This window comes from Hyperolius riggenbachi, chromosome 7 (genome assembly GCF_040937935.1).
Source record: "Hyperolius riggenbachi isolate aHypRig1 chromosome 7, aHypRig1.pri, whole genome shotgun sequence".
Taxonomy (NCBI): Eukaryota; Metazoa; Chordata; class Amphibia; order Anura; family Hyperoliidae; genus Hyperolius; species Hyperolius riggenbachi.
Genome location: NC_090652.1, coordinates 222,000,284 through 222,013,671, shown reverse-complemented (window position 1 = coordinate 222,013,671; position 13,388 = coordinate 222,000,284). Strand labels below are relative to the sequence as shown.

The following is a 13,388-nucleotide window of genomic DNA, read 5'->3' as shown; positions in this document are numbered from 1 at the left end:
TAAAAGGACTCCGAGCAGTGCAGAAACTATGGAAAGATGCATATCATTTTAAGCTCTCTTTCTCCTCTTTCCAGTGATATATAAACCTACGCCTTTTAGTTTTTGCTATTTTCGCGATCGAAATTGCCGCGGCCGCAATTTTGATCACGGAAATAGAGAAAACTAAAAGGCGTAGGGTGACAATTTAGGTGTTGTCAGAAAGAGGAGAAAGAGAGCTTTAAAATGATATCCATCTTTCCATAGTTACATTGTATTACACAGGGCGATTGTATTACACTGCGGCAATTTCGATCGCGAAAATAGCAAAAACTAAAAGGCGTAGGGCGACGGTTTATATATCATTGGAAAGAGGAGAAAGAGAGCTTTAAAATGATATGCATCTTTCCATAGTTTCTGCACTGCTCGGAGTCCCTTTAAATTATTGACTTTTTTTTGTTTATTCCCCTCACTTAGAATGGTCTCTCTGTCATGTAAAATATTATAGCTTGTAATTAGTTAACATTGAGCTACAACAGTCCAACTAAAACCAACAGGAGAGAAACTGTAATTCAGAGGTTTAACTCTTACAGTGAGAAAGAATAAAAAAAGGAACACAAACCAGTTTTATGTAGACTTGGGACTGTTTAACGCTAAAGTTTGTCTCATGTTATGTCAGTTCAGGTATCCTTTAAACAAGTCTTGTAATTGTTTTGCAAATGAACCAAATTCTCATTTTAATCCCGTTGCTGTGCTTCATTAATAGTAAGATATCCTGTTCTTCACAAGCACAAAAAAGGTATAAGGTCATGTTCAGATTCCATAAACAGACAGCAGGACCCGAGAGCATCTGGTGATGTTGTGACCATCTAAAAATCCTCTCTTCAGCTCTCTTCAAGATGACCCCTGGAGAATGGTGCACCTGGGGTTTCTGGAGGGAGGTCAAGGCAAAAGGTGGGAGTAAGGAGTATAAAGGTAACAATTTCATGATTAGAACAGGAAGCAACACTCTAAAATGACAGAATAAATGAAATATAATTATCTATAATAAAAACATAAATATATAATGGAAGTTCAGAACTTTATACATGTTCACAAAGAATAATGAAATAATTTCTCAGTATTTAAAAATTAAGGGATACTAGCAATGAAATGCTAGGTGTAATATGTGGTAACCTGCTGGCCACATTTACCAATAGAAAAAGAATAAGGGTAGCAGGCAATACCTTTTATTGTCCAAATATACTTTTATAGATGCAAGCATCTGGGACTTTTTATGAGCCTTTTTGTTAGGTATGATATTGCAAATTATGCATGATAAAGAGGACTAAAGGTAGCCATACATCTAGTGATGTTGGGCAGATTTGACCAAGAGACAAATCTCTCTCTAATCGAATCTGATTAGAGAGAGATCTGTCGGCTGCCCTTACACCACAGACAGATTCCTGTTCAATTGCATGCTGAAATCGATCCGGAAATGTCCTTGTGATGCCTCATCTGCCACCTCGCCCCAATACATGTGGATGCATGTGTGACGTCACGCACGCACCCAGGTTACGCTGGCAACCACCTGATGTTCATGTATTGACAAAGGATGGCACCTGGAGCTAGCGGCGGACATGGACAGGGGTGGCAGGAAATTTGGGCGCATAAGGCAAGTGAACAAAAATGGCGCCGCTATTCACTCCCATAATAAATATCGTTTGATGGGCGCTGAACAATAAAAAAGGGCCCCTGGAGATTATTAACGTTTTCAAATGGTGCCCGGAGATTATGAATGTTTTCAAACTGCGCTTGTGATTATTTAAATTTACAAAATGCGCCAGTGACGAATAGCGTTTAAAAAAATACTAAATATATTTATCGTATTTAACTAAAATGTTATTTAAAATTGTATCCCTTACTGTTTGTAAAACATTATTGTTCACATAATAAAGCGATCAGTACGTACATTGTAATATATTTTTTACAGTCACTATTTGTAAAACATTATTATCCACACAATAAAGTGATCACTAAGGGGGGGGGGGGTTAGTATTAGGCACCACCAGCGGGGATATAGGGTTAGGCATCACTAGGGTGGTTTTAGGATTAGGCACCACCAGGGGAGATTTAGGGTTAGGTACCACCCCCCTCCGGTCTTAGGCTTAGGCACCACCAGGGTTGTCTTAGGGTTAGGCACCAGGGGGGTCCTAGGGTTAGGGTTAGGGGGGTCTTAGGGTTAGGCACCACCAGGGGGGATTTAGGGTTAGGCACCACCAGGGGGGGGGGTCTTAGGGTTAGGCACCTCCAGGGGGGATTTAGGGTTAGGCACCATAAGGGGGGTCCTAGGGTTAGGGGGGTCTTAGGGTTAGGCACCACCAGAGGAGATTTAGGGTTAGGCACCACCTGGGGGGATTTAGGGTTAGGCACCACCAGGGGAGTCTTAGGGTTAGGCACCACCAGGGGGGTATTAGGGTTAGGCACCACCAGGGGGTCTAAGGGTTAGGGATAGGTACAGGGAGGGCTCTGTGTGAGATTAAGGTTAGGTTTAGTTGTAGTAAAATGTTAGTAATATTCACTAATGTTTTACAACAGTTATTATGAACGTACTTATATATTTTTTTCATTGTTATAAACAATATTTTCAGATTTTATTACATAAAGAAATGATAAATGAAGGTTATTCACAATATTATACAATTATAACGATTATACATATATATTTTCATTTTTTAACAAACGTAATTATAAGTTTCACTTTTAAAACAGGGAAGATTATCGTTTTTACAATTTGCGATTTCATACACATTATTAAATGTTTCTTAATTTGTAAAACGTTATTGTAAATAAAATACAACACAATATTTTTATAAACTCTCTTACCGCTTATCGTTTACCCCACGCACCCTTTTTTTCCCAACGCCCTTTTTGCATGTACGCACGGACAGGTAATGTATAGTGCTTTGGGTATCTAAATTCTTCGACAATCAGATTGTCGCTAGCTGGCCGCTATTTTTGAGGGGGCACAGCAGAGCCCTGGGGGGACTGACAGCGGCACCAGAAGGACACAGAGGCATGTCATTGGGCAGAGAACATGCCTCTGTGTCCTATAATGTATATAGTATCTGCCTCGGGTTCTCTTAAAAATACCACTATATCGAGGGAGTGATTATCCACAAAAAAGTGGAACCCACTAGCCCCATAGTGTAATCCAAAACAGTCAAATAAGCCTGGGGACTGGCACTAAACCACAGACTTGGACAGAATCTTGATTTATTCCATATAGCTACTGCAGTGCAGAGCATAGCTTTTAAGGACAGAGGTCAGAAAAGTTTTCCTCACTCTGCAATGTAATAGCAATATGCAATACAGGGAAGTCTTTCCTAGACTATAGCTGGACTTTAGTCTTGTCTGGTGGTTTGGGAATCGGGATGCCCCCGTCTGCTGCACCGCCAGTGACAAAATACTGTACATGAAGCAAAGTACTCTATAATGCAATACTCATAAAAGCCATACAAATACATAAATGAGAACGGTTAATACATTTAAATGATCATCCAGGGAATCAATAGATTGTGCTACCTTTACCATGTTTGCACAGCCTTAAAGATGAGACCTTTATACAAAACTTCATAAATGGCATTGTAACAATGAAAATATTGAAAGGTAGAAAGTAACCTGCGCTGTGCTGGTACTAAGAAGGTGTAAGTGTGCTGCTCCTTTTAGCTGGGTGGCGCCAGTAATCCTAGGTAACAGAAGAAGAAGAAACAACGGAGCGCTCCTTGGTGCATTAACTTTTTAATCTTGAAAAACACGCAACATAAATACACTTACAGACCTGATGAAGGCGTGGTTACGCCGAAACGCGTCGTGACGTCATACGGCTCCAGCGCACCAGGCTTCGCCCACCGCGTGTCACTCCCGCCGATACCACCGCTCCTGCTGTCCCGGCCAGGCACAGGAGCAGAGAAAGGACCGCCCGCAGGCCTGACAAGCGCACTTTTCATCAACACACTGTAAGTGTATTTATGTTGCGTGTTTTTCAAGATTAAAAAGTTAATGCACCAAGGAGCGCTCCGTTGTTTCTTCTTCTTCTGTTACAATGAAAATATTGCACTGACTCGGACTATAGAAATGCAGTGATAATCAGATGTGCCACACAGTATCAGATTGAAACAGACACCAGTCTTGCCTGCTCTTCTATGCAGAAAGGGAACTGTGAAGATTAGCCAATGTTCTTCAGCTGTGGATAAGCACTAAAGAGAATAGGGAAAATCTTCTCGGCCAATATACATTTCCCCCAGAATCCTTGAGGATCAGTGGAGGCATGCTTAGATATGTTTTTTTTTCCTTGTTTCTTTTTTACGGCCAGCAGTAAAAATAAACTAAAAAAGTAGTACTCCAGTATGAAACACAGAAGGCACAGCTGAATAGGTGTGTCAGCTTTTTAAAAAGAATCCCATGACTACCTAAATTGCATGTTTAAAATAATTTAGCAGAAATCTTCCAGTGATGATGGATCCAGGGTATTTAGAGAATGCAGGTCTCTCCTCTCTAAGCTGCACCCAGTGACCTTAGTAATTTTCTTATTCACCGTAAAAAAAATTGGCAAAGCCCCTCCCCTCTAAACTTTGATTAACCCCTTGTCACCCATGCACGCTGGTATACCCACGATGGTTGAGTGAACCTGTGTGCGGCTCCTCCATTCTAGCCATACTAGCCCACTTGGTCCATGATAAGGGGGGCTCTGTGAGAGAAGAGCAAGTTCCATTAAGAATGGGCCACCTATTGGGCGCATGGGGAGCCCAAGAGGAACATTCGTAGGTGCTTTTGCTGGAGCTCCTAGTAAGAAGAGGATGGCAGCGGTCATGGCAGGTCACACGGACGGAGCACAGTGACCCAGGAGGCAACAATGCCAGCAGTGCCTGTCATGCTCTGGTGGACGTTGGTAAGTGGTTGGAAGCTTGCTGGCTCTTGCGGCAGATGTTGGATGTGCGTGAATCTCCCGGGAAGCAAGGCAGCAGTGCCAGGGTGCTGAAGGACAGCACCACAGCACAAAACCTCTCTCCCCATCGCCCAGGATATGGGAGCATGGGTCAGGCTGTCGCCTGGGTAATGCTCTCTTACACTCAGCCATAGGCAATCGGATTTGTTGGTAATCCTTCCTCATGTGATGGTCAGGTGATACGTAGCTCACATGTGCAAGCTACTTATAACCTTGAATAGCATCTTATGCATCTTATACGGCAAAGACAGGGAATCCCCGACTTCCGAACACCCGCCGATACGAACCGCCGCCATGTCGGGGATTCCCTGCCTGTGTGCCTCCTCCTGTCTCCTCCTTCTGTCTCTTTTGTAACCCCCCACCATTTCACCTGCCGTGTCTTAAGTCTCGCTATGGTCCTTCTGCCTCCCGCATGTGTCCGCAGCCCCCCCGCATGTGTCCACGCCCCCCCGCATGTTTCCACTACCTCCCCTTGTGTGGTCTGGCCCCCCGGGTGTTTAGCGGCAGCTGCTTACCTCTTCCATCATGCCCGCGTGGACTGCAGACCTCCGGCATCTGTGTGCGGCTTCCTCTAGCGCCGGCTTCTAATGACGCGTCACAATGACGCGTCATTAGAAGCCGGCACTAGAGGAAGCCGCACACAGAAGCCGGAGGTCTGCAGTCCACGCGGGCATGATGGAAGAGGTAAGCAGCTGCCGCTAAACACCCGGGGGGGGGCAGACCACACAAGGGGAGGGGGCGGAAACACCCGGGGGGACAGACAACACAGGGGCAGGTAGTGGAAACAAGCGGGGGGGGGGGGGGCGGACACATGCGGGAGGCAGAAGGACCATAGCGGGGACTTAAGACATGGCAGGTGACATGGTGGGGGGTTACAAAAGGACCATGGGGGAGACAGAAGGATACATGGAGGTGACAGGAGGACTGTGGGGGAGACAGAAGGGACAGAAGGCGACATGATGGGGGTGACAGGAGGACCATGGGGGAGATGGAAGAGACAGGAGGAGACATGGTGGGGTGACGGGAATATGCATGGGGGTGACAGGAGAACCTTGGGGGGCACATAAGAGACAGGAGGAGTCATGGTGGAAGTGACAGGAGGACACATGGGGGAGAGATGCGGACACATGGGGGAGACATGGGGACACAGGATACATGGGGCAGACATGGAGGATACATGGGGGACACAGGACAGGAGGCTACCATCTGAGGGATAACATGTACAAGGCGCTCTGGGAATATGGACGCACCAGGTTTAGTATTATTTTTTTTCCCACAGGTTTTTGCCCTCTAAACCTAGGTGCGTCTTATATTCCGGAGCGTCTTATACGGCGCGAAATATGGTAGGCTATAAATACAAAGTAGTTAAGCTGAGATAATGTTTGTTACAAGTCTTTGCACTTTATTAAGCCAAACAGAAAACACTGAGTTTTTCTCAAGAAAAGTGGAATTTTTATTTAACCATCCTTTACTCCCCTACTTGTTGATCTAGAAATTTCCACTCTTTAAGCCTAAATCAGGAAGGGGCAAATAGTTTTTCACACCACTGTATGTAGGTCAGGGGTCACTGAGCTTACCAAGCCAATTTGAGTTCCAATAATTAGTTCTAAAGGTTTTGGAATCAATAAAATGATTACAGTGCCCAAATGCCTAATTTCATTTAAAAAATTATTGCACACTTTCTGTAAATCCAATAAACTTCAGTTCACTTCTCAAATATCACTGTGTGTGTCTCCTATGACATATTTAACTGACATTTTTTATTGTAACAACCAAGAATTTATACAGGAAAATCATGACAATAAACTTTCGCATCCCACTGTAGTTACAATATTAGAATATACCATATGTAATTTTTCCAATATTCTATTATCACTTTACCTACATTTCCTCTCACAATAACCCTTCCCCTATCTATTCCTAACACTGACCTACCACTATCTAAGCCTAACATCAACCCACCTTATCTATGCTAACCTATGGCTACCTAAGCCTAAATACACAAACCTACCTCTATCTTAACCTAACAATTACCTACTACCTACTCCTAACACTAATCTACACCTACAGGATCACATCCGATAGCTTATCCTGTTCCTGGCTATTGTCCACTGGCCACAGCTATAGCCGCAGTTACTATTGTGGTCTGTGCAGTGCACTGATCCAGACTGCAAGAGCGGGCCACATTGTGCAGAAACTGCATGTTTTCCAGGCATCAGCTAATGTCTACTTCCTGTCAGGAACAATGATTATAAAACAGCCCTCTACAGCCAGTAATTATTTGGTGCAAGATTTTGACCTGACCACTGAGTTCTACAATGAATTCAGTAATTTAATTCAATTAAGTAATTCAGACCTTTTGTGTTTAGGTTTTCTTATACAAAATTAAAGGTTTGGTTTGATGTCATGGATCCAAGGTATTTAGAGAATGCAGGTCTCTCCTCCTCTCTAACCTGTACCCAGTGACCTTAGTCATTTTCTTATTCACTGTCTGTTGGGTGTTGGAGTTCACTGTTGGTGGTGCAGTTTGGCTACTATGTAGCCGAACTCTGTAGTGGCAGGGACAGGAAAACTCTGAAGTGGTGCCTGTCCTCACTTTGATATATTCCCTTTCGTAGAAGGTGTTGGGAGGCCCAGATATTGCAATCTCCAAGCTGTATACATCCCCCTCATCCACTAGGGTGTCACAGAACCTCTCCTGAAGGCCATTTAGTTTTATCACCTACACCAGATCTGGGCACTGGCATCACTCGCCGGGCCATGGCAGTTTTGCTGCCCAAGATAGAACTGGGGCCGAATTCACTGGGAAGCTGGAGAATGACACAGGAGATGTCACGATCGGTGTAGCAGAGAGAGGGTCTGATTACCGGTGAACTGCAGTATCACTGAGAATGCAGAATATACCCGATCATCGATGATCTGCAGTATCACCGATAATCCGATATAACGCTAACCTCTGAACACCTGAGTAGTGTAAGTGCTTGGTGCAACAGTAATACCTCGAGCACTAAGCCTCAGAAACAAGTGCCGTACAGTATGAAGTACTGCAGCAATACAGATTCCTTCCGAAGGCCTTGACTCTCCCGGGGGAGGAGTCAGGCGGAGCGTAGGAAGGACAGAACGTGAGTGACACCTAGGCGAGAGTGTCACTAACAGATCTGGGAACTGCCTCTAACAGTAAGGTCAGTTCTCGAAGTCAGGCAAGCCAGGTCGTAACACACGGACAGATACAGTACAGATTCAGAACGCAGAGGCGGAGACTAATAAACAAGCAGGGTTCGGCAACAGGGTAACAGAAATATCGGGGTACAGAATCAGGAGTCAGATGCAGAGTCTAAGAGCGAGCCGAGGTTCGGCAACAGGGTATCAGAATGACAAGGTACAAGATCAGAATACAGAAGAATAGTAACAAGCTTGAGGAACCTGAGGAGCAGGTTCCCAATGAATACAGCATGGGCCCTGGGGCAGTAAATACAGAGCTGGCCCTGTGGAGCAGGTGCCCAGCAAATACAGCGCTGGCCCTGGGGAGCAGGTGCCCAGTAAATACAGAGCTGGCCCTGTGGAGCAGGTGCCCAGCACTTACAGTGCTGGCCCTGAGGAGCAGGTGCCCAGCACATACAGTGCTGGCCCTGAGGAGCAGGTGCCCAGCAAATACAGCGCTGGCCCTGAGGAGCAGGTGCCCAGCAAATACAGCGCTGGCCCTGTGAGCAGGTGCCCAGCAGATACAGAGCTGGCCCTATGGAGCAGGTGCCCAGCACATACAGAGCTGGCCCTGTGAAGCAGGTGCCCAGCACATACAGGCATGAACTATCTCCTAGCGATAGAGATAGTTCTCAGGGTCGGGAAGGCCAAGTCGGCAACTCACAGACAAACAAAGTACAGGATCAGAAGACAGAGGCAGTGTAGTCAGACAGGCAGAAAGTCATAACAGATAATCACAATCAAACTAGTACTTTAGACTATCAACAGATTCTAGCTAAGTGTAGGATTACAGCTCCAGCTGGTCCCGGCACACTTTCGGATCTGACTAAGGGTCTGCGTGCTACCACGAAGTGATTGCAACGACAGGCAACCAGCAACTGACTAAGCAGCAGAATATATAGTTGCTGGACTCTGCTGCCCCGCCCGAACCATTCAGCCAATCATGAGTCCTGCAGGAATCAGCTGACCTTCCTGATCAGCTGACACTTCCTCTGCAGGTATAAAGGTCCTGAATTCAGGCCCGCGCGAGCATAGCTCTCCATCTGCCTAGATGCACTAACAGACCCAGCCACACCAAGCACATGCTGCTGCATGCAAACAGCCGCTTTGCTGTCAGGACATGCGGCGGCTTTTCCGCGTTCCACCACACAACCAGACGCAAGCAAACCGCCGCGTAGGACGCGGAGTCAGCCGCCTGCCTCTTGGCACACGCGGCGGCTTTTCCGCGTTTCCTCACAGTACCCCCCCCCCCTGAGGCGTGGACTCCGGACACGCCCCAGGAGACAATGATAGCCACGTCCTCATCTCATCTTCACCTGATCAGATACCAAAATCGAGGACCGTCCTATGTCAGATTCAGTATTTTGGAACAAGGTATAAATGTAACAGTCACTAAATGTCTCGCATTCCGAACATAAATACAAGCTCTCACAGGTGCGAGATCTCTCATGAGTGACAAAAAACATTTCCCACACTCAGAACATGAATACATTTTCTCATCGGTGTGAGACTTCCAATGACTGAGAAGTTCAGTGTTATTTACAAAACATCTTACACACTCAGGGGGATGAATAAAGCTATCCCCCGCAGTGTGAGTTTCTACGATTGACAAGATTTGTGTTATGTTTAAAACATTTCCCACACTCAGAACATTAATGTAATTTCCCATCAGTGTGAGACTTCCCATGACTGAGAAGTTCTTCCTCACATACAGAACACCAGTACAACTTCTCACCAGTGTGAGATTTCCCATGAGCAACAGGTCGCAGTTCAGGTACGAAAGAGTCCCCACACTCAGAACATGAATATGATTTCTCATCAATGTGAGACTTCCCATGACTGAGAAGTTTCTCCTCACATACAGGACACACGTATAATTTCTCACCTGTGTGAGATTTCCCATTAGTCACAGGTTGTCCCTCAGGCAGTGGTGCTCAGCAGAGCTCGAATATTCGAGTAGCTCGAATATTCGAGCTCTTTTTCAGCTATTCGAGCTCGGTATTCGAGCTCCGAATAGCTGCAGCTGTTCGAATGGGCTATTCGAGTAAACGCGAATAGCCCATTCACTATTCGAGCTATTCGAGCAAACGGCGCTATTCGAGCTCGGGTACCGAGCTCGAATAGCGTCATAGCCCAGATTGATGTCCTTAGAGCCAATCAGAGGGCTCCCAGGCCCTCTGACGGCAGCCAATCACAGAGGGGGACCCTGGCCAGCCCCTACCCTATAAATAGCGGCCGCCATGTTAGGTTTCTCCGTCCTTGCCTGAGACTTGCATAGAGAGAGAGTTGCTCCTTTGTGCTTTGGCTTAGCAAGAGCTCTATTGTGGTCATTTACCTAGCGGTTTTGCTCACATACACCTCCTATACACACCTATATTGTTGTTAGTTAGATAGACATTGTATTTTAGTTAGTAGCTTTTGTGTTACATAGACAGAGACAGCTGCTGCAGGCAAGCTTACAGCTTTAGGCCTCAGGGCCTGCCTGTGTGGGCAGCTGTTCTCTCCTGTCCTGTGTTAGTATATTTCTCTCATCTATACCAGTATTTCTGCTGTCCTTTACTACTGATTGATTCTGTATTTAGTATTGTAGTTATACTGTACTAGGACACTCACTGTCACTGTTCATAGGCTAAGGCTAAGGCTACTAGCTCCTGCGTGTGTGCACTCACTGTCTTGTACACACACACTCTATTTCCTTCTGATTACTGATTGATTATTGTAATTAGTTGTACTTACTGTTACTACTTACTCTTACTGTACTAGGAGTCTAGGACACTCAGTCACTGTTCATAGGCTACTAGCTCCTGCGTGTGTGCACTCACTCACTGTCTGTGTACTGTAGTGTACACACACACTCTATTTCCTGATTACTGATTGATTATTGTAATTAGTTGTACTTACTGTTACTACTTACTCTTACTGTACTAGGAGTCTAGGACACTCAGTCACTGTTCATAGGCTACTAGCTCCTGCGTGTGTGCACTCACTCACTGTCTGTGTACTGTAGTGTACACACACACTCTATTTCCTTCTGATTACTGATTGATTATTGTAATTAGTTGTACTTACTGTTACTACTTACTCTTACTGTACTATAGGAGTCTAGGACACTCAGTCACTGTTCATAGGCTACTAGCTCCTGCGTGTGTGCACTCACTCACTGTCTGTGTACTGTAGTGTACACACACACTCTATTTCCTTCTGATTACTGATTGATTATTGTAATTAGTTGTACTTACTGTTACTACTTACTCTTACTGTACTATAGGAGTCTAGGACACTCAGTCACTGTTCATAGGCTACTAGCTCCTGCGTGTGTGCACTCACTGTCTGTGTACTGTACACACACACTCTATTTCCTTCTGATTACTGATTGATTATTGTAATTAGTTGTACTTACTGTTACTACTTACTCTTACTGTACTATAGGAGTCTAGGACACTCAGTCACTGTTCATAGGCTACTAGCTCCTGCGTGTGTGCACTCACTGTCTGTGTACTGTACACACACACTCTATTTCCTTCTGATTACTGATTGATTATTGTAATTAGTTGTACTTACTGTTACTACTTACTCTTACTGTACTATAGGAGTCTAGGACACTCAGTCACTGTTCATAGGCTACTAGCTCCTGCGTGTGTGCACTCACTGTCTGTGTACAACACACTCTATTTCCTTCTGAAGTTCTGATTACTGATTGATTATTGTAATTAGTTGTACTTACTGTTACTACCTACTCTTACTGTACTAGGACACTCAGTCACTGTTCATAGGCTAGCTCCTGCGTGTGTGTGTGCACTCACTGTCTGTAGTGTACACACACTAAATTTCCTTGTGATTACTACTGATTATTGTAACTTCTAGTTGTACTTCCTGACTGTTACTACTTACTTACTGTACTAGGGACACTCACTCAGTCACCTCACCCACCAACCCACTCCATTAAAGTACCCCACTTTTAACCCGCCCTTTTAAAAAACTTTTGTCTTTACGCCCAAAACATCGAAGATGTCTGGAAGTGGCAGCCAGCGCGGTTTGGGCAAGGGGAAGGGCAGCAAGGGAATCAGGAGGAGAGGGAGCAGCATTGTGGCAGGCCGCGGCCGCGCCACCATGCACAGTTCCGCAGCAGCAGCGTCAGTGGCTAACATTCCTCCCATAGCCACTGGCCGTGGACGCCTTGGGCGCCGCCCAGCAGGAGCATCTGCAACTCACGCTGCAGAGACACAGCAGCAGCAGCGTGTAGCACCTGCTCCGATTTTCCTCCAGCCGGGTCGGAAACGTCCCATTGAGGAAAAGCATGCAGACACTGTGGTGCAACTCATGACGGATGGATGAGCAGCCCGCCATCAGCTCTGCATCCGAGGCCTCCACCCTCACCACCACCACCACCACCCCTGTTCGCAGCAGCCGCCCAGCAGGGTCTGGGGAGGAGGCCAGTTCACCGTCACAAGTTGGCGACCTGTCACTCAGCAGTATTTTTACCCCAGGCACCATCAGGGTATTGTCTGCTGTTGTTGGCGATTTGGAGGAGGAGATGCTGATGGGCACTTTGGGGGATGAGGGATTGGACAGCAAGACTGTGGCGACAGTCAAGCAGCCCATCCATGCATCAGGAGAGGAGTTTGGGGGGTCATCATCCCAGCAGGGCATGTTTCAGGAGGGGGAGGATGATGATGACCCGGTGACAGACAGAGACTGGGTGCCACCACCTCCAGGGGATGTCGTCCTCAGCAGCTCTGAGGAGGAGGAGGAGGATGCGCTTGTGGGCCTTGCAAGGAGGCGCATCATTGCAAGCATTGGCAGCAGTAGGCAGGTCCCACAGCCTGCTGGTGTCTCAGGCTCAGCAGCAGCAGCAGCAGCATCTGCCAGTACCACCACCAGCCGCACCCAAGCCCCCCCCCCCAACCACCACAGGGAGACAGGCGGCAGCAGCGCTTCCATGCCGTAGGGGGATGTTTCTGTCACCAATCTGGCGATTTTTCATCATGCCCACTGTGTACAGCAAGTACGTCACTTGCAACCACTGTCAGCGGAAGTTGAGCAGAGGTGCAGACCCCTTAAAGTTCAGCACCAACTCGCTCATCAACCACCTTGCTGCGAAACATTTCCACCAGCATGAGGAGTTCCAGAGGCTGAAGGCATCTGGTGCTGGCAGTGGAACCACACCCATCACTGCACAGCCTTCAGCTGCAGCAGCAGCAGCAACAGCAGCCACCCGCCCTCC

The 13,388-nt window shown here is 46.4% G+C and overlaps 1 protein-coding gene across 3 annotated transcripts in view; it reads right to left on the bottom strand.

Moving 5' to 3' along the window:
• Nucleotides 1–426: 426 nt before the first annotated feature.
• TRPM8 (transient receptor potential cation channel subfamily M member 8) overlaps nucleotides 427–13,388 on the bottom strand; it is a 145,464-nt gene continuing 132,502 nt past the window's right edge. For 2 of the 3 annotated variants that reach the window (XM_068246968.1, XM_068246965.1), the window contains one exon: nucleotides 427–907. The gene's annotated coding sequence lies outside the window, so the exon portion shown is untranslated. Of the gene's footprint in view, nucleotides 908–933; nucleotides 987–13,388 lie in introns of those variants that run through there. The other variant, XM_068246966.1, reaches the window with a different exon arrangement.